The sequence below is a fragment of the Hordeum vulgare genome, chromosome 2H (genome assembly GCF_904849725.1).
Source record: "Hordeum vulgare subsp. vulgare chromosome 2H, MorexV3_pseudomolecules_assembly, whole genome shotgun sequence".
In the NCBI taxonomy this organism is placed as follows: Eukaryota; Viridiplantae; Streptophyta; class Magnoliopsida; order Poales; family Poaceae; genus Hordeum; species Hordeum vulgare.
The window spans coordinates 354,233,264-354,259,110 of NC_058519.1; positions in this window are offsets into that span (position 1 = coordinate 354,233,264).

Consider the following 25,847-nt stretch of genomic DNA (forward strand, 5'->3'; position numbering starts at 1 on the left):
AAGATACCGGTCACCCCTCTCCCCTTCATGAGCGGTACGGGCACACAAAACATAAATTTATTTTGAAAATTAGAGTTGGCACTTGCAAATTTACTTGGAACGGCGTTGAAATACCTCATATAGGTAGGTATGGTGGACATATTTGGCACAACTTTGGGTTCAGGATTGGGATGCACAAGCAGTATTCCCGCTTAGTACAAGTGAAGGCTAGCAAATAGATTGAGAAGCGCCCAACAAAGGAACAAAAATCATCATAAGTGAAAATTAAACATAACTAACACCGAATAATGCAACACAAGTAGGATGTAATTTCAGCATAATTATTGACTTCATGTGCATGCATAGGGAATCACAAACCTTAACACCAATATTGTTACTAGAGCATAATTACTCATCAACATAACTCACATATCACTATCTTCATATCGCAAAACTATTGCAAATAATCAAGCTTAATATCCATTTATCTTCATGAATGTTTTTATTATATCTTTCCTGGACAGTCATCAGTTTGGTACTAATTTTCATTTAAAGCAAATTGCCATGCAAATAACAAGCTCTCAAACAAATATAAGTGAAGAACGAGAGCACAAGTTTCTTTAAAATTTTCAACTCCCAAAATTATATAAGTGAAGCATGAGAGGATTTCTTCAAAATTTGAGAAACTCTCAAAATAATCTAAGTGAAGCATGAGAGCAATTTTCCTCAAAATAATAGCACAACCATGCTCAAAAAGATATAAGTGAAGTACTTGAGCAATTCCATGGTTCAAAAAATTGAAGTGAAGCATAGAGAGCGATTCTAAGAAATCATAGCATAATTTGGCTCTCTAAAATGGGTGTGTCCAGCAAGATTTATTATAAAAAACTAACCAACAAAGAAAGTAAACACTCAAGTATACAAAATGCTCCAAGCAAAACTCATGATATGTGACAAATAAAAATATAGCTCCAAGTAAAATTACCGATGCTTTTTAGAAGAAAGAGGGGATGGGTTCCATGGCATCCCCAAGATTAGCTGGTTGGTACTCCTTAGATATTGCCTTGGGGTGCCATGGGGAATCCCCAGGCTTAGGCTTTTATCACTCCTTATTCCTTCATCCATCGCGATCTCACTCAAAACTTGAAAACTTCAATCACACAAAACTCAACAAAATTTTCGTGAGATCCATTATTAAAAGAAAACCAAACTTTACTATAGGCACTGTTTAAAATCTATTACAATTTTGTTTTTGTATTATACCTACTGTATTCTAACTTTATCATGGCTTATGCCCCCGATATAAACCATAGAGTCATTAAAATAAGAACATAACACAAAGAAAATTGAATCTATTAAAAATATAATAGTCTGTAAAGATTCAAAATTTACTTATACTTATATAACTCCAATAATTATGAAATATTAGGACAAGGTAGGGAATTTGTATATAAATCTTGTGTAAAAATCTCACACACTTTTGACGTTCGTGTGATTTTTAGGATTTTTTCTACTAGACGCAAAAGTTTCCATTTTTCAATACGATTAAAGCAACTAACACCCCACATGATCCCAAAGGCTTTAATTGGCACAAACAGTAAATAGAACACAATAAAACACAATTATAACAATAGAATAGTTGTGCAAACACTCAAGAACAGAAAGCAAAAGTACAAATCAATTTTATTCATTGGGTTGCCTCCCAACAAGCCCAATCATTTTACGCCCCCAGCAAGGCAGATATCATAAATTTTAAGTGATGTCTTGGAATTGTGGAAACACTAGCACCCAAATCACATAAAGCATTACACTCAAAATTGTTGATTTTGATCTTAATGGTGGGTTCCCATTCATCATGTAATTTTCTAGGAATTGAAATCTGTATCTCTAACTTTTCTTCTAAATATTTTATCACCGCATCCGAAATATGTTTAGTAAAACCTTTATTTTTTTCATCGGCATTGGATGAATTTATCATACATTGCAACATAGAAATACACTCAATCAATGAGCAGCTATCAAAATTAAAGTTTTTGCAATCCAAAATAGTGGGTGCATCGCTAGCTAAAGTTTTGACATCTTTAATCCCACTTTTATCAATTTATTCAATAGGATTTTCACCCTCCAAATCATGGGAACACCCTCTAACTAAATTTGAATCTTATTCAGTTCCATCATCATTAATTTTAACATTACTAAGCAGGGAATCAATAGAGGAAGCACCAATCATTTTAATTTCTTCATTATTTTTATGAAAGCAATCAGGAAACAATCTTTCTAGAAATTCTATTTTAGCTCTAAGCATAGCGTTTATTTTCTTACTTTCATCTATGGAAACATATAAAGCTTTATTTGATTCATTAATATCAACCTTAGGAAAAATTTTATTCTTGAGATTTTCTACATGATGCGAAATTCTATCAATGCTTCTAGACATATCATCAATCTTACTCAACTTTTCTTCCACTGTGGTATTGAAAGCTTTGTGCACATTGGTAAATTCCTTAATATTACTCTCAAAATCAGAGGGTATCCTAGCATTATGATCATGAAAATTACCAGAGGAATTACCATAATTATTAGAAGAACTTCCAGGATACGACCTAGAATTAAAATTGTTCCTATAAGCATTATTATTAAAAAACGCGAGACAAAATTCACATCTACGAGACCATTTATTTTGCTCAATCAAAGTAGACAAAGGCACATCATTAGGATCAATAGGAGCATGCTTACTATCAACCAATTTCATAAGAGCATCAACTTTTTCACTCAAAGCACCAATTTCTTCAATATAATTAACCTTTTTACTAGTAGGAGCTCTTTCAGTATGCCATTGTGAATAATTAGCCACAATATTACCAAGCAATTTAGTAGCATCACCCAAAGTAATTTCGACAAAAGTAACACCCGCGGCGGATTCAAAAAGATTTCTAGAAACAAAATTTAATCCCACATAAACATTTTGTATGATTAGCCACAAATTCAAACCATGAGTTGGGCAGTTTCTTATCATCGGTTTCATACTTTCCCATGATTAGGAAACATGCTCATGCTCAAGTTGTTTAAAATTAATAATCTAATTTCTAAGAGAAATAATTTTCACAGGAGGAAAATACTTTGTGATAAAAGCATATTTGCACTTGTTCTAAGAGTCAATACTATTTCATGGCAAAGATGAAAATCAAATTTTAGCACAATCACGCAAAGAGAACGGAAATAATTTCAGCTTGACAATATAATTTTCCACATCTTTCTTCTTTTTCATATCACACAATTCTGCGGAAGTGTTTAGATGGAACAGGGCATCCTCATTAGGAGTACCGGAAAATTACTCTTTCAGATTCAACAAAGCGGCATTGATATCATAAGGTTCCGCACTAGTGGCGAAAGGATCAATAGGAGTGCTAATAAAATCATAGTTGTTGGTACTGGAAAAAACACAACTTAGTGTTTTCTTGAGTCATCGTGACTACGCAAGCAAGAACACAAGCAAACAAGAGATTCCTCAACAAAATGGCAAGCGGAAAGAATGCAAATAAAAAGGAAAAGTTTTGTGAAGTGAGGCAGAGGAAAATGAGAGGCAAAAGGCCCATAATGTAATTGCAAGGATATGCAAATTGTGTGTAGGAACCTCATAGATCTTGACTTGATCTTCCCTGGCAATGGCGCCAAAAATCTTCCTTAGTCTTGCTAATGCATTGGTTTCCCTCCAAGCTTAAAGGGTGATGTAGGACAGTGAAGGCAAGTATTTACCTCAGTTAAGAAAACAAGGTATTTATCTAGTTGGAAGATCCACAAGACTATATAAGCAGAACCTGCACACAAACAACAAATCCTCGCAATCCAACGCGTGGAGGGGTTGTCAATCCCTCGTGGGTAAAGTAAGGATATATTGATAGATGCAAATAAGAGTGATATCAAATAGAATGCAACAAAGACTTTTGGGTTTTCTGATAATATAGATCTGAAAAAAATATAGCAAATAAAGTAGAAACGCAAAATGGCAAAGTAGAGATTTCAGATAGATTATGTGAAGTAAACCCGGGGACCGTAGGTCTCACTAGTGGCTTCTCTCGAGAAATAGGAAACCGTTGGTAGAAAAATTACTGTTGGGTGATAGAAGAGCAAATAATTATGATGATATTCAAGACAATGATCATGTATATAGGCATCACGTCCAAGATAAGTAGACCGACTTCTGCTTGCATCTACTTCTATTACTCCACACATCAACCGCTATCCAACATGAATCTAGTGTATTGATTTGATGGAGAAACGGAGTAGTGCCTTAAGAACAATGACATAATGTAGACAATATCTATTCATATAGAAATAGACCCATCGTTTTATCCTTGGTAGCAATGATATATGTGTGTTATGTCTCGTTGTGTCACTGAGATTGAGCACCGCAAGATCGAACCCATCACAAAGAACCTCTTCCCATTGAAATATAAAAGATAAAGTTGGCCAAACAAAAACGAAATATTGGAGAAGAAATACAAGGACATAATAATCAAGCATGAATATGATTTCATAGATCTGATCATAAACTCGCAATTCAAAGGATCCCAACAAACACATCGCAAAAGAAAGAGTTACATCATATGGATCTCCAAGAGACCATTGGATTGAGAAACAGAACGAGAGAGAAAGACATCTAGCGATGGCCTATGGACCCGTAGGTCTAATAAGAACTACTCACGCATCTTTAGAGGAGCATCAATGAGGATGGTGAACCCCTCTGTGATCGCGTTCCTCTCTGGACCGGGCTCTAGATTGGATTTCGTGGCTGTGGAACTTGCGGTGGCTGAAACGATTTTTCATTGACTCCCCTAGGTTTTTCTGAATATTAGGGTATTTATAGAGATCAGAGGTGGTGGAGGAGGTGTCCGAGGGACCCACTAGACACCAGGCCGCGGCAGGGGGCTCTGGCGTGGCATCATGTCTAGTAGCCCCCTCGGCCTCGTGTGCTGCTCATCCTTGGCTCCCAAGTTTCCTTCTGGTCTAAACAAAATCTCCGTAAATTTTCATGGCAATTGGACCTCGTGCGATAGATGTCAAATAAAACATGGTGAACATGCACAACTACTCTAGCGTCTACCAACCCCTTTGGCAATGACAAAGTTATATATATATGAGTATATTGACATAGGATCCAAGTAAGAATACTTGATCATAGGTCATACTCATCATTTAAGAACAAGTGGGGTTACCACTTTTACATAAAGCATTAATGTGTTCACATCTTTAGGAGATGGCTATACTCAAGTCTTAGAGAAAAGCTCCGCCTTGACGTGACATCCCCCCTAAGAGGGATAAACTAACCTATGGTTTTGTCATAGAAGACTTCAAGTGCGTGTAGTAGTGGTGAATGCTCATTGTTGATGGATATCATCTTCAATTGGAAGCAATCCTTGTTATTTCTTACGCTTCACACTTACATGGGTTAGTCCCAAAGCACAAGGAACATATGCAAGTATATCTATGGACACGGAATGAAGTGCATGTGAGATGATGTCCAAATATGCATTAGTTACCTTGTCCCTTGATTACCTTTGAGGGAATATGTGACTCCTTGAAGTAATGCATATGGTCGGAGTTGATTGCATATAGTTCTTGCCAAAATGAATAAGAGTGAATTTCATTGGCGGAGTCACAACTCAAGAATTGTCTAGGTGTTCCTATTGGGGAGACACATAAACTTGATGGGGATCCTAGGAGTTGTGGTAGCACTAGATGAGGTAGTGCTAGTAGTGTCCTAGGGAACCCACCCGACCTTGGCTTGGGGCTCTTCCTCAAATGATCCAATCTCATTTTAAAGCTTGCCCTTGCCCTTGTGGTCCTGTGGTGGAAGGTCATCTTGAGAGCTTGTTCCCTTGGGAGGAGTAGGATCATAATTCTCCTCTTGAGGAACAAACTTTGGAATTGTATATGGACCTTCCTCCTGTTCAACTCCGTTGGCATTGAAGTACCCAACACCTTGCTTCTTTCGATGTCCTCCTTGCTTGCGCACAATTTACTCTAATTGCTTACTTCCGGCAAGACACTTGAAGACACCTCTCTCTATAATTCCTTTCAATAAATCGTTTTCTTGCTCAAGTGTAACTGGGCTAAGAAAATCATTAGTGGAATCAAGAGAGCTGCTAGTAACAACATCATTTGATTTAACTTTAGCATTGTTCTTACTAGATGAAGAAACTTTGTTGCCTTTGTTACTAGTATTCTTAGGTTTGACTTGTGAAACAAAAGTAGACAAGAGTAGTCATTTGTCTAGATAAGAAGAACTCTTCTTTCAAAGATCATCATTGATTGCTTTTAGAAACTCATGCTCTTGCTCTAAATTTAGCGTCTCGAAGCGTAGCTTCTCACGAGTCCTTGTAAGGTCTCTATGATCTTCTAGAGTAGTTTCATGAGCTAACTTAAGAGTGTCTAATTCTTTCATTACTGGTTCAATCTCTTTCTTATCATCATCATACGACTTCTCTTGACTAGCATGATTATTTTCAAGTTCATTTTCAATGTTATCACTAGTCTTATAAAAGAGCAAGTCATCTTCTCCTAACAAGTCATCCTCACCACTATCAAAGTCAATGTACTTGGGGTGTGATGCCTTGGGCCTTTTTCCATGAAGCAGTTTCCAATCCCTTCATTTGGTGAATCAAATAATTCATAGGAAGTGGAAGAAACAAGTGCAAGACCGACAACACCTTCATCTTGACTATAGTCGGAATTGGAGTGGTAGCTTCTCTCGGATTGGTTGTCAGACTTGGAGCCAAAAAACCATTCACCAACATGAGCTTGGTTTCTTCTTCTTGAGCTGCTCTTGGTGTACTTGTCCTTCTTCTCTGATTTCATGCCTCTCTGGGAGTGTCTTCGTTCATAATGATGTCCTCTACTCCTTCTGTCTCTGCGAGGTGACTCATCTCTTGAGGTTCGTCTTCTAGGCGACTCTTCCGTTCTTTTGTGGGGAGCCGAACACTTGTAGACGGATGCTTCTCATCATATCTTGAGCTTGAGCTTCTCTCTTTCCCTCTACTCTTGTAGAACTTGTTGAATTTTCTCACCATGAGGCTCTCTTCATTGGTAACACGATTGTCATTTGAAGTAGCGGGAGTATCACTTGAAGCTTTGTAAGCACCGCTTGACTTTTTATGCAGCACATATTTGTCCTTGAGTGACATTACATGAGCAACAATCTTTCCAATGAATTCAGTTGCCCTGACATCCTTGTAGTTTGGCATCATTTGGATTAATGTGCACACGGTGTCGTATCTTCCATCCAAGGCTCTAAGTATCTTCTTGATGGTCAATTTTTCAGTCATCTCTTTGCTTCCTAAGCCAGTAATATCATTTGTGATGAGAGCTAGCCTAGAATACATCCTAGCGACTCCTTCACCATCCTTCATCTTGAACTTGTCAAGCTGACTTTGAAGCACATCCAACTTAGATTCCCTGACAGAATTACTACCTTCGTGCATATTAGTCAAAGTATCCCAAATTTCCATTTCATTCTCAAGGCGGCTGATTTTGTTGAATTCTTCGGGGCACAGACGATTGAACATGATATTGCACGCTTGAGCATTGTATTGCAACATCTTTAATTCATCTGTAGTCGCATCACAATCTGGTTCTCTTCCTTTTCCGAAGAAATCACCTTGCACACCAACACGACCAACAACCCAAACGTCGAGATTACGACCAAGAATATGCATTTTCTTCTTATGCTTCCAACTAGCAAAGTTCGTACCGTTGGAATATGGACCTCTATGGTGATAATTTCCCTCACTAGACTCCATACTCTCTTAGTTTGTGAAACCTATGTGATGGAGGCCAAAGCTCTTATACCACTTGTAGGATTCGAAGTATGTCTAGAGGGGGGTGATTAGATTACTTGACAAGATAAAAACTTAGCATTTTCCCAATTTTAGTTGTGGGTGACTTCTAGCAATTATGAATAGCCAAGTTCACCCTACACATGCATATCTAAGAGTGTAGCAGCGGAAAGTAAAGACATGCAAATATAATGTAGAGGGTAAGGTTGGAAGATCAAACACAAAGGTTGACATGACCATTTTTGGCGTGGTTCCGATAGGTGGTGCTATCGTATATTCGCGTTAGTGGATAAATCAACCCACGAAGGGTAACGACTGTGAGATTCCATGGAGGGCTCTGACCACAAGGGGTCCACGAAGAAGTGACCTTGTCTATCCCGCCTTGGTTTACGTCCACACAGGACTAGCCTCACTCACGGTAGATCTTCAAGAAGTAGGCGATCTCCTTGCCCTTACAAACTTCTTGGTTCAACTCCACAATACGAAATAAGAGGCTCGCAAGTGACACCTAACCAATCTAGGAGGCACCACCCTCCAAAAGGTAATATATGCAGTAGAACAATGAACTTCTTGCTCTTGTGCTTCAAAAGATAGTCTCTTGAACAGTCAATCACTCTCACATCGATTTGGAGGGGTAGGGTAGATTGATCTTATGGAAAGCAACTTGGGGAGGCTAGAGATCAAGTTTCAAATGGTTGGATTGGAACCTGTTGATCTCAACATATGAGTAGGTGTCTCTCTCTCAGAAAAATGGATCCGGCAAGTGTAAGTGTGTTCTGAGTGCTTCCAGTGCGAATGAGAGGATGTGGAGGGGGTATATATAGGCATCCCCCAAAATCCAACCATTACAACATTATTTCCCAACTCGGTGTCACTAAAAAGAATCTCGACGGTACCAATTTACACTAAATGTGGCAACTTTTGAGTTCTCGATGAGAACGATATATGAATCTAGGTGGTACCGATACGATGCCCTAGACCAGTTTCCAAATCTCGGTGAGACCAATTCCATTCTCAGAAATTATGATTCCTGGAATTAGCTCAACAGAATGTTGGTCTATGAATCTCGGTGTCATCAATATGGAAGTTGATGGTACCGAGAGATTAGGGTATGGCAAAGTAACTGTTTGGTGGAAAATCGGTAGGGCCGAGTGGAAAAAGTTGGTGGCACCGATTTTGCTCGTTTAGCTTTGGACAGAGATATTTTGTGGGAGAATGAGTGAATATATTTGGTGGCTACCTCTAAGAATTTGAGCAACCAATTCATCATAATACCTCGCCCCTTTTTAATAGTATTGGCTTTCCTATGGATTCAAAGTGATTTCTCACAAATGTAAAATTTAGAGTCTTCTTGCTTGAAGCTTGAGCCAATCCTATTCCTTCATTCATCAAGGGGTTTCTCCTCACAATCCTTTAGCCAAGGCGTCTTTAAACTTCTCTAAAATAAACTTGGATAAGATCATTAGTCCAATGATGCATATGTTGTTATCAATTACCAAAACCACCTTAGGGAGCAATTGTGCTTTGAATAGCGCTGGGCTCATCACGGGTGAGCGGGGTGGTAGAAGGAGGAGGCACACTGCTCCAAGTAGCAGGTCGGCGTTGTGCATGGGAGGCGCTCTAGAGAGGGGATACTATGGCTTACGGCAGCGTCCAGAGGGCACTGGTCACGCGTCAGAGCTGGAGGAGGAAGCCATGATTGTGGCCTCGCTCCATGCTCCTCGTCCCGAAGCCATCCATGAATAGGTAGCTGGAGGAATGCGTCCATGGGTGGATCGCCGTGGCAAGACGATGGAAGCTGGAGGCAAAGCCAGAGGAAGAAGAAGCCAGAGAACAAAGCTGGACGAGGAAACAACCGTCGAAGGCACAGGTTGGGGGCGAAGGCGATGATGTCGGTGGCAGTGGAGATTGGAGCCGATGTCGTTGGGTCGGGTGCCATTGTGGGAGCTGGGTAGATATCTAGGCCACGACAGGAGGCTGGCAGAAGGGTCACGGGAAGAGGGCAGCAGAGAGGTCGCGTGAGGTGGAGGCGCGTTGGCAGCTAGATCTCGATGCGAAGGTTGCACACATCGACGATAGGTGGGGGAGAGGGGTTGTTGGTGGGTAGGTTGGGGTTAGGGATAGAGATGGGGTAGGTGGGGATCGAGGTACGGGTGGTGGGGGACAAATGTTCTATTTTTTGATCGAGTTCGGGAGGACTTCCGCGCCTCCTAGGCATGATGTGATCATAATATTATTCTGATCCGAGCATGAGAGTAGTATTCTCATCATGACGTGCCCTATATAGGGGCGATTGACTTGTTCCCGAACCGGTGGGCCGGAGAAGAAAAAATGCAACTACCACTAGTCTCCTCTATCCGAAACTTCCTCACATTCTCTCCCAAATCGCCACAACACCTCCCGCATGGCCGGCTCCCCTCCTCCATGGTCGGTGCGCCACAACCCCTGTGGCTAGAGCGCCTCGTCGTGCGCAGTTAGCACCCCTCCTTCATGGCTGGCGCGACACCAGACCCGTGGTCGAGGCGCCTCCTTCGGTGCAATCGACACCCCTCCTCCCACGACCGACAAGCCACCTCCCGCTTGGCCACCTACCCTCCTCCTTAACGGACGATGCGCGTCCTTTTATGCGATTGGGGCACTTCCTCTGCCATGTCCGACGAGCCTCCATCCATCGCCATGTTGGAATTATGCCCTAGAGGCAATAATAAATGTATAGTTATTGTTATAATTCCTGTATCAAGATAATAGTTTATTATCCATGCTATAATTGTATTGAATGAAGACTCATTTACATGTGTGGATACATAGACAAAACACCGTCCCTAGCATGCCTCTAGTTGGCTAGCCAGTTGATCAATGATAGTCAGTGTCTTCTGATTATGAACAAGGTGTTGTTGCTTGATAACTGGATCACGTCATTGGGAGAATCACGTGATGGACTAGACCCAAACTAATAGACGTAGCATGTTGATCGTGTCATTTTGTTGCTACTGTTTTCTGCGTGTCAAGTATTTATTCCTATGACCATGAGATCATATAACTCACTGACACCGGAGGAATGCTTTGTGTGTATCAAACGTCGCAACGTAACTGGGTGACTATAAAGATGCTCTACAGGTATCTCCGAAGGTGTTAGTTGAGTTAGTATGGATCAAGACTGGGATTTGTCACTCCGTGTGACGGAGAGGTATCTCGGGGCCCACTCAGTAATACAACATCACACACAAGCCTTGCAAGCAATGTAACTTAGTGTAAGTTGCGGGATCTTGTATTACGGAACGAGTAAAGAGACTTGCCGGTAAACGAGATTGAAATAGGTATGCGGATACTGACGATCGAATCTCGGGCAAGTAACATACCGAAGGACAAAGGGAATGACATACGGGATTATACGAATCCTTGGCACTGAGGTTCAAACGATAAGATCTTCGTAGAATATGTAGGATCCAATATGGGCATCCAGGTCCCGCTATTGGATATTGACCGAGGAGTCTCTCGGGTCATGTCTACATAGTTCTCGAACCCGCAGGGTCTGCACACTTAAGGTTCGACGTTGTTTTATGCGTATTTGAGTTATATGGTTGGTTACCGAATGTTGTTCGGAGTCCCGGATGAGATCACGGACGTCACGAGGGTTTCCGGAATGGTCCGGAAACGAATATTGATATATAGGATGACCTCATTTGATTACCGGAAGGTTTTCGGAGTTACCGGGAATGTACCGGGAATGACGAATGGGTTCCGGGGGTTCACCGGAGGGGGGCAACCCACTCCGGGGAAGCCCATAGGTATTTGTGGGGGTCACACCAGCCCTTAGTGGGCTGGTGGGACAGCCCACTAAGTCCTATGCGCCAAGGAATAAAAATCAAAGGAAGAAAGAAAAAAAAAGAGAGGAAGTGGGAAGGGGGAAGGACTCCCTCCCACCAAACCAAGTAGGACTCGGTTTGGGGGGGAGAGTCCTCCCCCCTGGCTCGGCCGACCCCCTTGGAGTCCCTTGGACTCCAAGGCAAGGTCCCCCTCCCTCCTCCTATATATATGGGGCTTTTAGGGCAGATTAGAGACGACTTTCTCACGGCTGCCCGACCACATACCTCCATAGTTTTCCCTCTAGATCGTGTTTCTGCGGAGCTCGGGCGGAGCCCTGCTGAGACAAGATCATCACCAACCTCCGAAGCGCCGTCACGCTGCCGGAGAACTCTTCTACCTCTCCGTCTCTCTTGCTGGATCAAGAAGGCCGAGATCATCGTCGAGCTGTACGTGTGCTGAACGCGGAGGTGCCGTCCGTTCGGTACTAGATCGTGGGACTGATCGCGGGATTGTTCGCGGGGCGGATCGAGGGACGTGAGGACGTTCCACTACATCAACCGCGATCTCACATCGCTTCTGCTGTACGATCTACAAGGGTACGTAGATCACTCATCCCCTCTCGTAGATGGACATCACCATGATAGGTCTTCGTGCGCGTAGGAAATTTTTTGTTTCCCATGCGACGTTCCCCAACAGTGGCATCATGAGCTAGGTTCATGCGTAGATGTCTTCTCGAGTAGAACACAAAAGGTTTTGTGGGCGGTGATGTGCGTTTTGCTTCCCTCCTTAGTCTTTTCTTGATTCCGCGGTATTGTTGGATTGAAGCGGCTTGGACCGACATTACTCGTACGCTTACGAGAGACTGGTTTCATCGTTACGAGTAACCCCCTTTGCTCAAAGATGACTGGCAAGTGACGGTTTCTCCAACTTTAGTTGAATCGGATTTGACTGAGGAGGTCCTTGGATGAGGTTAAATAGCAACTCATATATCTCCGTTGTGGTGTTTGCGTAAGTAAGATGCGATCCTACTAGATACCCTTGGTCACCACGTAAAACATGCAACAGCAAAATTAGAGGACGTCTAACTTGTTTTTGCAGGGTATGATTGTGATGTGATATGGCCAAACAATGTGATGTGATATATTGGATGTATGAGATGATCATGTTGTAATAGAAATATCGACTTGCATGTCGATGGTACGGCAACCGGCAGGAGCCATAGGGTTGTCTTTATACTAACATATGTGCTTGCAGATGCGTTTACTATTTTGCTAGGATGTAGCTTTAGTAGTGATAGCATAAGTAGCACGACAACCCCGATGGCGACACGTTGATGGAGATCATGATGATGGAGATCATGGTGTGGCGCCGGTGACAAGAAGATCGTGCCGGTGCTTTGGTGATGGAGATCAAGAAGCACGTGATGATGGCCATATCATGTCACTTATGAATTGCATGTGATGTTAATCCTTTTATGCACCTTTTTTTGCTTAGAACGACGGTAGCATTATGAGGTGATCTCTCACTAAAATTTCAAGACGAAATTGTGTTCTCCCCGACTGTGCACCGTTGCTACAGTTCGTCGTTTCGAGACACCACGTGATGATCGGGTGTGATAGACTCAACGTTCACATACAACGGGTGCAAAACAGTTGCGCACGCGGAACACTCGGGTTAAGCTTGACGAGCCTAGCATGTGCAGACATGGCCTCGGAACACATGAGACCGAAAGGTCGATCATGAATCATATAGTTGATATGATTAGCATAGGGATGCTTACCACTGAAACTACTCTCGACTCACGTGATGATCGGACTTGGGATAGTGTAAGTGGATCATGAACCACTCAAATGACTAGAGAGATGTACTTTTTGAGTGGGAGTTTAGCATATAATTTGATTAAGTTGAACTCTAATTATCTTGAACATAGTCTAAGTCCACTTTGAATATATTTGTGTTGTAGATCATGGCTCACGCAAGTGTCATCCTCAATTTTAATACGTTCCTAGAGAAAGCTAAGTTGAAAGATGATGGAAGCAACTTTGTAGACTGGGCTCGTAATCTTAGGCTAATCTTACAAGCTGGAAAGAAGGATTATGTCCTTAATGCTGCGCTAGGAGATGAACCACCCGCTACGGCTGATCAGGATGTTAAGAACGCTTGGTTAGCGCGTAAGGAGGACTACTCAATAGTTCAATGTGCAGTCTTGTATGGCTTAGAGCCGGGACTTCAACGTCGCTTTGAGCGTCATGGAGCATTTGAGATGTTCCAGGAGTTGAAGTTTATCTTTCAGAAGAACGCCCGGATCGAGAGGTATGAGACCTCCGATAAATTCTATGCTTGCAAGATGGAGGAAAGCTCGTCTGTCAGTGAACATGTGCTCAAGATGTCTGGGTACTCAAACCGTCTAGCTGAACTAGGGATTGAACTCCCGCAAGAAGCTATCACTGACAGAATCCTCCAATCACTGCCGCCAAGCTATAAAGGCTTTGTGTTGAACTACAACATGCAAGGGATGAACAAGTCTCCCGGCGAGTTGTTTGCGATGCTGAAAGTCGCAGAGTCTGAACTCCGTAAAGAGCATCAAGTGTTGATGGTGAGCAAGACCACTAGTTTCAAGAGAAACGGCAAAGGCAAGAAGGGCAATTCGAAGAAGAGCGGCAAGCCTGTTGCCAATCCGCCGAAGAAACCCAAGGCTGGACCTAAGCCTGAAACAGAGTGCTTCTATTGCAAGGGTATGGGTCACTGGAAGCGCAATTGCCCCAAGTATCTGGCAGATAAGAAGGCGGGCAAAGAAAAATCAGGTATATTTGATATACATGTTATTGATGTGTACTTGACCGGCTCTCGTAGTAGTGCCTGGGTATTCGATACCGGTTCTGTTGCTCACATTTGCAACTCGAAACAGGAACTGCGGAATAGACGAAGGCTGGCGAAAGACGAAGTGACGATGCGCGTAGGAAACGGTTCCAAGGTTGATGCAATCGCCGTCGGCACCGTATCACTTCAACTACCATCGGGATTAGTGATGAACTTAAATCATTGTTATTTAGTGCCTGCGTTGAGCATGAACATTATATCTGGATCTTGTTTATTGCGAGACGGTTACTCTTTTAAGTCTGAGAATAATGGTTGTTCTATTTCTATGAGTAACATCTTTTATGGTCATGCACCGAATGTGAGAGGATTGTTCATATTGAATCTCGATAGCGATACACATATACATAACATTGAGACCAAAAGAGTTAGAGTAAACAATGATAGCGCCATATTTTTGTGGCACTGCCGCTTAGGTCATATTGGTGTAAAGCGCATGAAGAAACTCCATGCTGATGGACTTTTGGAGTCACTTGACTTTGATTCACTTGACACATGCGAACCATGCCTCATGGGCAAGATGACTAAAACTCCGTTCTCCGGAACAATGGAGCGTGCAAGTGACTTGTTGGAAATCATACATACCGATGTGTGTGGTCCGATGAGCGTGGAGGCACGCGGCGGATATCGTTGTTTTCTCACCTTCACTGACGATTTAAGTAGATATGGTTATGTCTACTTGATGAAGCACAAGTCTGAAACATTTGAAAAGTTCAAGCAATTTCAGAGTGAAGTGGAAAATCATCGTAACAAGAAGATCAAGTTCCTACGGTCTGATCGTGGGGGTGAGTATCTGAGTTTCGAGTTTGGTACTCACTTAAGACAATGTGGAATTGTTTCGCAGTTAACACCGCCTGGAACACCACAGCGTAATGGTGTGTCCGAACGTCGTAATCGTACTTTGTTAGAAATGGTGCGATCTATGATGTCTCTTACTGATTTGCCATTATAGTTTTGGGGTTATGCATTAGAAACAGCTGCATTCACTTTAAATAGGGCACCATCAAAATCCATTGAGACGACACCATACGAACTGTGGTATGGCAAAAGACCAAAGTTGTCGTTTCTTAAAGTTTGGGGATGTGATGCTTATGTCAAAAAGCTTCAGCCTGAAAAGCTGGAACCCAAAGCGGAAAGGTGCGTCTTCATAGGTTACCCAAAAGAGACAGTTGGGTACACCTTCTATCTCAAATCCGAGGGAAAAGTGTTTGTTGCTAAGAACGGAACTTTTCTCGAGAAGGAGTTTCTCTCGAGGGAATTGAGTGGGAGGAAGATAGAACTTGACGAGGTTGTCGAACCTCTCATCCCTCTGGATGGTGGCGCAGGACAAGGGGAAACTCCTGTGATTGCGACACCGGTTGAGGAGGAAGTTAATGATGATGATCATGAAACTCCAGTTCAAGTTTCTGTTGAACCACGCAGGTCGACGAGATCACGCGCTGCTCCAGAGTGGTACGGTAATCCCGTCTTGACAATCATGTTGTTAGACAACAATGAACCTGCAAATTATGAAGAAGCAATGGTGGGCCCAGATTCCAACAAATGGCTAGAAGCCATGAAATCCGAGATAGGATCCATGTATGAAAACAAAGTGTGGACTTTGGAGATGCTGCCTGAGGGCCGCAAGGCTATTCAGAACAAATGGATCTTTAAGAAGAAGACGGACGCTGACGGTAATGTGACCGTTTATAAAGCTCGACTTGTGGCAAAGGGTTTTTCACAAGTTCCAGGAATTGACTACGATGAGACTTTCTCTCCCGTAGCGATGCTTAAGTCCGTCAGAATCATGTTAGCAATAGCTGCATTTTTCGATTTTGAAATCTGGCACATGGATGTCAAAACGGCGTTCCTTAACGGTTTCCTTAAGGAAGAGTTGTATATGATGCAACCCGAAGGTTTTGTCGATCCTGAAAATGCTGACAAGGTGTGCAAGCTCCAGTGATCCATTTATGGACTGGTGCAAGCATCTCGGAGTTGGAACAAACGCTTTGATGAGGTGATCAAAGCATTTGGGTTTATACAAGTGGTTGGAGAATCTTGTATTTACAAGAAAGTGAGTGGGAGCTCTGTGGCGTTTCTAATATTATATGTGGATGACATATTACTGATTGGAAACAACGTAGAGCTTTTGGAGAGCATAAAAGGTTACTTGAATAAAAGTTTCTCTATGAAGGACCTAGGAGAAGCTGCTTACATTCTAGGCATTAAGATCTATAGGGATAGATCAAAACGCCTGATAGGACTTTCACAAAGCACATACCTTGATAAAGTTTTGAAGAGGTTCAAAATGGAACAGTCCAAGAAAGGGTTCTTGCCAGTGTTACAAGGTACGAGATTGAGTAAGACTCAGTGCCCAGCAACTGATGAAGATAGAGAGCATATGCGCTCCGTCCCCTATGCTTCAGCCATAGGCTCTATCATGTATGCGATGCTGTGCACTAGACCGGATGTTAGCCTGGCCATAAGTATGGCAGGTAGGTTCCAGAGTAATCCAGGAGTGGATCACTGGACGGCGGTCAAGAATATCCTGAAGTACCTGAAAAGGACTAAGGAGATGTTTCTCGTGTATGGAGGTGACGAAGAGCTCGCCGTAAAAGGTTACGTCGATGCAAGCTTTGACACAGATCCGGACGACTCTAAGTCGCAAACCGGATACGTATTTATTCTTAATGGGGGTGCAGTAAGCTGGTGCAGTTCCAAGCAAAGCGTCGTAGCAGATTCTACATGTGAAGCGGAGTACATGGCTGCCTCGGAGGCGGCTAAGGAGGGTGTCTGGATGAAGCAGTTCATGACGGATCTTGGAGTGGTGCCAAGTGCACTGGATCCAATAACCTTGTTCTGTGACAACACTGGTGCCATTGCCTTAGCAAAGGAACCAAGGTTTCACAAGAAGACCAGACACATCAAACGACCCTTCAACCTCATCCGCGACTACGTCGAGGAGGAGGACGTAAATATATGCAAAGTGCACACGGATCTGAATGTAGCAGACCCGCTGACTAAACCTCTTCCACGGCCAAAACATGATCGACACCAGAACTGTATGGGTGTTAGATTTATTACAATGTAATTCACATGGTGATGTGAGGGCTAGATTATTGACTTTAGTGCAAGTGGGAGACTGTTGGAATTATGCCCTAGAGGCAATAATAAATGTATAGTTATTGTTATAATTCCTGTATCAAGATAATAGTTTATTATCCATGCTATAATTGTATTGAATGAAGACTCATTTACATGTGTGGATACATAGACAAAACACCGTCCCTAGCATGCCTCTAGTTGGCTAGCCAGTTGATCAATGATAGTCAGTGTCTTCTGATTATGAACAAGGTGTTGTTGCTTGATAACTGGATCACGTCATTGGGAGAATCACGTGATGGACTAGACCCAAACTAATAGACGTAGCATGTTGATCGTGTCATTTTGTTGCTACTGTTTTCTGCGTGTCAAGTATTTATTCCTATGACCATGAGATCATATAACTCACTGACACCGGAGGAATGCTTTGTGTGTATCAAACGTCGCAACGTAACTGGGTGACTATAAAGATGCTCTACAGGTATCTCCGAAGGTGTTAGTTGAGTTAGTATGGATCAAGACTGGGATTTGTCACTCCGTGTGACGGAGAGGTATCTCGGGGCCCACTCAGTAATACAACATCACACACAAGCCTTGCAAGCAATGTAACTTAGTGTAAGTTGCGGGATCTTGTATTACGGAACGAGTAAAGAGACTTGCCGGTAAACGAGATTGAAATAGGTATGCGGATACTGACGATCGAATCTCGGGCAAGTAACATACCGAAGGACAAAGGGAATGACATACGGGATTATACGAATCCTTGGCACTGAGGTTCAAACAATAAGATCTTCGTAGAATATGTAGGATCCAATATGGGCATCCAGGTCCCGCTATTGGATATTGACCGAGGAGTCTCTCGGGTCATGTCTACATAGTTCTCGAACCCGCAGGGTCTGCACACTTAAGGTTCGACGTTGTTTTATGCGTATTTGAGTTATATGGTTGGTTACCGAATGTTGTTCGGAGTCCCGCATGAGATCACGGACGTCACGAGGGTTTCCGGAATGGTCCGGAAACGAAGATTGATATATAGGATGACCTCATTTGATTACCGGAAGGTTTTCGGAGTTACCGGGAATGTACCGGGAATGACGAATGGGTTCCGGGGGTTCACCGGAGGGGGGCAACCCACTCCGGGGAAGCCCATAGGTATTTGTGGGGGTCACACCAGCCCTTAGTGGGCTGGTGGGACAGCCCACTAAGTCCTATGCGCCAAGGAATAAAAATCAAAGGAAGAAAGAAAAAAAAAGAGAGGAAGTGGGAAGGGGGAAGGACTCCCTCCCACCAAACCAAGTAGGACTCGGTTTGGGTGGGGAGAGTCCTCCCCCCTGGCTCGGCCGACCCCCTTGGAGTCCCTTGGACTCCAAGGCAAGGTCCCCCTCCCTCCTCCTATATATATGGGGCTTTTAGGGCAGATTAGAGACGACTTTCTCACGGCTGCCCGACCACATACCTCCATAGTTTTCCCTCTAGATCGTGTTTCTGCGGAGCTCGGGCGGAGCCCTGCTGAGACAAGATCATCACCAACCTCCGGAGCGCCGTCACGCTGCCGGAGAACTCTTCTACCTCTCCGTCTCTCTTGCTGGATCAAGAAGGCCGAGATCATCGTCGAGCTGTACGTGTGCTGAACGCGGAGGTGCCGTCCGTTCGGTACTAGATCGTGGGACTGATCGCGGGATTGTTCGCGGGGCGGATCGAGGGACGTGAGGACGTTCCACTACATCAACCGCGATCTCACATTGCTTCTGCTGTACGATCTACAAGGGTACGTAGATCACTCATCCCCTCTCGTAGATGGACATCACCATGATAGGTCTTCGTGCGCGTAGGAAAATTTTTGTTTCCCATGCGACGTTCCCCAACACGCCACCCTAAGATCCAGCCCCCGCATGGGCCCCAGAACACCATATATTGTTTGTCAGGTCTTGGATCCATGTATGCTACCGCAGGGCCATGGATCCTAAGTGTTGCCATCGCCAGGGTCTTGGCTCGTATGCTCCATCACCACGGGCTCCCGGCACGCCAGCTTCCCATGTGCGCGTAGGCAGCCACGTGATGCAAATCCGTCGCCACCCCAAGAACTCTTGCCCCATGGCCTCTAATGTCAGCTGATACGTCTCCAACGTATCTATAATTTATGAACTATTCATGCCATGTTTACAATAATTCTATATGATTTTGGTATGATTTTATTAGAACTAACTCGGTCTGACGCTGTTTTGAGCACAACTACCATGGTGTCGTTTTTTGTGCAGAAATAAAAGTTCTTTGAATGCGCTGAAATTTTATGGTGATTTTTATGGACCAAAAGAGACCCTCGAAGCACCAGAGCTGGGCGAAGAAGTGGATGAGGAAGCCACAAGCCTGCTGGGAGTTGCCAACCCCCTAGGCCGCACCCCTGTAGCTTGTGACCTCCTCGGGAACCTTCCGGACGTGAGACCAACGTCAAAAATTCCTATGAATACGAAAACCCCCAGAAAGAAACCTAGATCGGGAGCTCCGCCGCCAGAAGCCTCCAGAGCCACGGAAGATCAATCTTGGCCCTCTCCGACACCCTACCGGAGGGGGTCATCTTCACCGGAGGCCATCTTCATCATCCCGGCAGTCTCCATAATCTCCATGGAGGCCAAGGATCAGAGGGAGAACCTCTCCCCACTCAGGGGGAGGCCATGGAGGAGGAAGCACAAGGGTAGAACCTCTCCCTCTTTCTTTGGGTGGCGCCGGAGTGCTATCGGGGGAACCATCGCCGCGGTGATCGTCTTCATCAATATCACCATCTTCATCACCATCCTCATCTTCTTTCAGTGGTCCACTCTCCCACACCTTGCTGTAATCCCCTACTTGAACATGGTGTTTTATGACGCATATTATGATTCAATGATGTGTTGCCATCCTATGATGTTTTGAGTAGATTTCTTTTGTCCTTTGTGTTGATTGATGATCTAGATTGGTGTGAGTTGTATATTAATTTTGGCGCTGTCCTATGGTTCCTTCCGTGCCATGCACATGTGAAGGATTCCTATTATAGGGGGTTGCAATGCGTTCATAATTCACTTACAGTGGGTTGCTTGAGTGACAAAAGCATAAACCAGAGTAAGGGGGTTGTTGCATATGGGATAAAGGGGATATGATGCTTTAATGCTATGGTTGGGTTTTACCTTAATGATCTTTAGTAGTTGCAGATGCTTTCTAGAGTTCCAATCGCAACTGCATATCATCCAAGTAGAGAAAGTATGCTAGCTTTGCCTCTCCCTCATATAAAATTGCAATAATGATTACCGATCTTTTTAACAATTGCCTAGGACAATTCCGCACACGGACCAATCATTGTTCCACGCTCAGCGTTTGTAATATATTGTAGCGTTTGTAATATATTGTAATATATTCTAACTTTATTATAACAACACCTATTTTTATATTCTATTTCTTCGTTATCATGCAAAGCTATTCTCTTCGTACCCACAACGTAGTTTTATTTCTCGTTTGTAGTTGGAAGCAGACGTTCGACGTACGTAGAGTCGTATCATTGGCAGATAGGACTTGAGAGAATATTGATCTTACCTTTATCTCCTTGTGTGTTCGACACTCCGTACTTATCACTTCGACCTTTGGAAATTTCTATGATGATTCCTTGCACTTGGGGGATTATCAAGTTCTTTTCTCGCACCGTTGCCGGGGAGCAATAGCGTGGGGTTGGTATTCTCGTGTGTGCTTGTTTTCTTTCTTCACTAAGTAGATTTTGTTTTCCCTTTTTGATTTCTTTAGTTGTGTGTGAAACAAACAAAAAAATTCAAATAATTAAAAATACAAAAACAATTACTTGCCCCTTATGCTTAAGAAGTTTTTCAAAAAGATAAGTGATTAGAAAGTTGTGCTTGGAGAAGTGAGGGTCGACCTTGAACACTTGTGTTCATGCTCATTGAAACAATGTAGAATTTTTCATGGAAGTTTCTCAAAAATAATTATCCCCTTGTATATATCCATTGTATTATAAAAATAATGTGCCAAGATTTGGTTTTAGGACGATTAGATAGCTTGTTTGCTTTGTGCGGTGCAAAAACAGAAACTCCGACTCTAGTGCATGAATCTCATTTTTACTGGAATGTCAAAAGTTTCTGAAATTTTTACACATTACTTCTATACAAATTCTTTAATTTGTCCTAAAGTTTCAGCATATTTTGAGTTACATAAGTATGCAAAGTTTCCAGAATTCTACGGACTGTCCTGTTTTTGACAGATTCTGTTTTCCATGCATTGTTCTCTTATTTTGATGAATCTATGGGTAATACTAGGGGGTATGAACCATGGTTGTCGTGGGTATAAGTATGACAGTAGATGTATAGGGTACGAAAGGATGGGCAGAGCCTTAGCTACGGCGAGGTTGTATGAGTTCAGGCCCCTCTACGGTGGAGGTAAAAGCCCTACGTCTCTGTGCTCTTGGGAGCTTAGTGTCGAGTGGAATATAGGTTACAGTAAATGCCAACCCCTGCACCAGTGGGGAAGGGCAGCTTATAAAGAGTGTGCTGCCCTTCACAACGGCCCGGTGGACAGGGGTGGAGTAGTGGCGAATAAATGTCTACGCTACAGGTAACGCATGCCTTAAATGCTAATAATGGTGTATGAAAATGTATGACCGTTGCCCTCCAGGGAGGTTACGATATACAGAGTGGAATCCAGTCGGTACGTTTAATACGCTCCGAATGCTCGTCACCGACTGGATGATGGGGGAATCGTCACCGACTGGATGATGGGAAGTCCTTAGTTCAGTCAGAACTGTCTAAGGGCCTTGTCCTTTATGAAGGGTAGTCCTTGGGTAGGACCTATAGGGCAGGCCTATGACCCTACCATGGGACTATAACCCCATCATTAGTCCCCGAATGGATCGGGGTTGGAACGACGAAGTGATGCGTGGAGTACGGATCCGACTATATGGATGTGACTTTGGCGTTGTTTGCCTCGATCCATTTTATCCTCTCGACCAGTGATCCGAGTGAATATATCCGTGAAACGAACCGTCAGGGACCGAGTGCTTCCGCGGAATCTTTCAATGTGACCGGTCAACTGACAGTGGCGGATTTTCTGGGATCCTCAAATTTTGGTTGCCGCGCGCTCAGCGGGGATGACGACATCGTCATCGAGTAGTTTCTGCCGCCTCGATTACCGCGCCTTTATCTTCTCCACTAATATCGCAGCAGTCGGTCAGGGGATAAGATTTCGGGGCCACCTGTTAGTGACCATTCGGAAGCTTATTTAAACCTCTCCAGCGGGGGTTTCTTGTTGCGCTCCCCTGGTTACTCGCACTCGCCTCGCTTCTCCCATATCTCCCTGCGGGCTCCAAGCCACCTCCTTCCTCTCCTCCTATGTGGATCTGCTGCCTCCACCATGACGAAGGGGCAGACGAGCAAGCTCAAGTCGCAGAAGAAGAAGAAGAAGGTGGTGGCCCCTGCTCAGCGGCTACAATGGGCACTGCCATCGGGTTGGATCCAGGGGGCTTTCCTCCCCTCCACGGTGACGGCGGACGACCTGCTGGAGCTGCTGGAGCAAGGCATGATTGCCAACAAGTCGTGGAGGCTGCCGGCGGAGGGCGAGACGGAGCCGGCATCGCAGGAGGGAGAGCGCGTCTTGCTGCTCAACCACGTGTACAGGGGCTTCTCTCTGCCTCCTCACCCCTTCTTCAAAGGTATTATGAACCACTTCGGGGCACCGCTCCATCATTTTCCTCCAAACGCGATAGCCCATCTCGCCGCATTCGTCACCCTTTGCGAGTGTTTTATCGGATGTCCCCCCCATTGGGGGCTCTTTAAGTACATCTTCTCCGCTAGGTCCCAGACTGCCAAAAAGCTTAGCCAGTTGGACGACAAAACCCATCTCCTCTAGCTTTGCGGGGGCTTAGGCTTCCAAAAGAAAACAAAGAGTAGCTACCCCTCTCTCCAGTTGTCCGAGTCATTTAGGAACTGGCAGTCGACCTGGTTCTACTGCCAGGACATAGCTTGTCCGAATGTCGCGACTGGGCTGCCACCCTTTAGCCTAGACCGTCCGGCCCCTCCCAGACAGCTTGCGCTCACAAAGGTGGAGAAGATCCAGATCCAACCTCTGGTCGACACACTGATTGCTGTCGTCCGCAAGGGGGTCATGGCACGGATTTGCTAGAGACTTTCCTGGGTCGGCGCATCCAGCCGCTGCAAGCCCGACACCACGCCATGTGGCATTACACGGGGCCTGAGGACTCCACTCGGACTCATCCAGAATGCGTAACCGGGGAGGTTGTGACGACGTGGGTCCGCGGCATCACAGGCGCCTGCGATAACCCCAGAGGAGCCCGGCGAGTAAAGCCCTTCCGCGCTGACAGTCCTCCTCCGAATGAGGTGAGCACATCTTGTCGAGTGCTTTCAATCTTCTTAGATTTATCGTTTTTTCTTGTACCACCACCTGACGTCTGATGTTGTCGACTGTTTTTTGTGCAGGAGTGGACCAACTGGTATTCTCCCGTCTCAAACAGGAATCCAGCTGAGGAAGAGGAGGGCAGCCAGGAGGGCAGCGTGGACAGCGCCGAGTACGTCTCCGACAGTGGGGAGATGGAGGAGGAGGCCAAAGAGGAGGAGGGGGAGGTTGGGGAGCAGAGATCGCCACCTCCACCATCAGAGCCTCGAACCAAGTGCCGTCACAAACCTGCGACTCCGTCGGCTCCTCCAGCGGCCCCGAGTGCTCCGCCAGCTCCTCCCGTGGCTTCGAGTGCTCGGAGCATGAAGAGGACCAGGGACGCTGCTACTGAGTCCACGAACCAACCATCCAAGGTGGCCAAACCGAGTGGGTCCAAGCCTTGGAAAGCTTTGCCTCGGATGAGGATCGCTGTTCCAGTTGCCTCAGCGTAAGTGTCTTGTTCTCCTATCTTATTTCAGTATTTGATTGAACTCATGCTTATCGGTCGAGTGGATTTTACTCGACAGAGCTGCTACCTCCGCCACCTCTCTGCCACGCCAGGACGATGATCCCATGGATATGGATAACGCTGCTACATCCCAGCAAGGTACGTTGTGATGACTCCGAGAGTTCGCATTATTGTTTTGCGAGTGTTGTCTTTAATCTTGCCCTTTTTCTGTAATCTCATGTTGTTCAGTCGGGCTTCCTTCGGAGGTGATTCATCTGGAGGAGGACGACCAAAAGGGGTCAGGGCAAACTTTGGCGCCTGTCCTTGAGGCTGTTCCATCTGCTGCTGCTCCCACCATGGACGCGCCGCCGACCGAGATGATGCCGTCGACTGAGGCGGTGCCCCTCGTGGCGGAACCGACTGGAGCGGGACTTGGGATGCCCAAGGAATCTCCTGTCGTGCCTGGTCCGTCGACCGTCCAGTACGACGCCCGACACCTCCCGGAAGACCAAGTGGGAGCCGCCAAGGAGGCCCTGATGCAGGTGGAGTTGATGGTGGGTGATGCCAAGGGAGCGTACGACTCCATCGCATCTTTGTACAAGAGAAGCTTGGAGCTCCAGGACGATATCCGAGTAAGTGCGCTAGTAAGTGTTTACTTTCCTCTTGTAACCCACTGGGGGTTTAAGTGATATACTCGAATACAGTAGGATTATTTTGCAGTGGGTTCACTCCGAGTGAACCCAGTGGGTGTAGTCCCCGAGACTTCTGTCGAGTGCTTGCACCGGCAGTTGTCTTTATATACATTTTCCATGACTTGATCGGATCAGAGCTGATCTGCCCGAATGGTACCAGCGGGGGCACTCCGAGTGCACCCACTGGAAGTAGTCCCCGAGAGTACTTTTACTCAGCTCGGGTAATAGTAGTCTCATAGGCTTGTCTGTTTGTCATGTAGCTCAATAGGGCGGACCTGTTCGAGCTTCATGCTAGTGGGGTCACTCTTAGTGAACCAAGTGGGTGTAGTCCCCGAGACCGCTGTCGACTGCTTGCGTCGGCACGGGTCTGAAGAACTTTGAGCTTTTATTATTTTCCTTGTTGAATGTGTCTGATCTTCCCTTTGCGCTGATTTACAAAAGACTTGCGAAATGGGATCCACATACAATGCTGTGAAGGCTGAAAAGATTCAGCTTGCTGCGGAATTGGAGGCGATTGTGAATGACTTAGCTGGTGTGAAGGGGGCTCTTGCTGACCGAGAGAAGTCTTTGGAGGAGTCCCGGGAGACCAACAAGGCATTGGTGGCCGAAATTGAGAAAATGGGCAAGCAAAGAACTGAACTGATGGCTCAGATGAAGTTGATGAACAGTCGGTGCATTTCGCAGCAGAAGTACGTCAGCGACTGG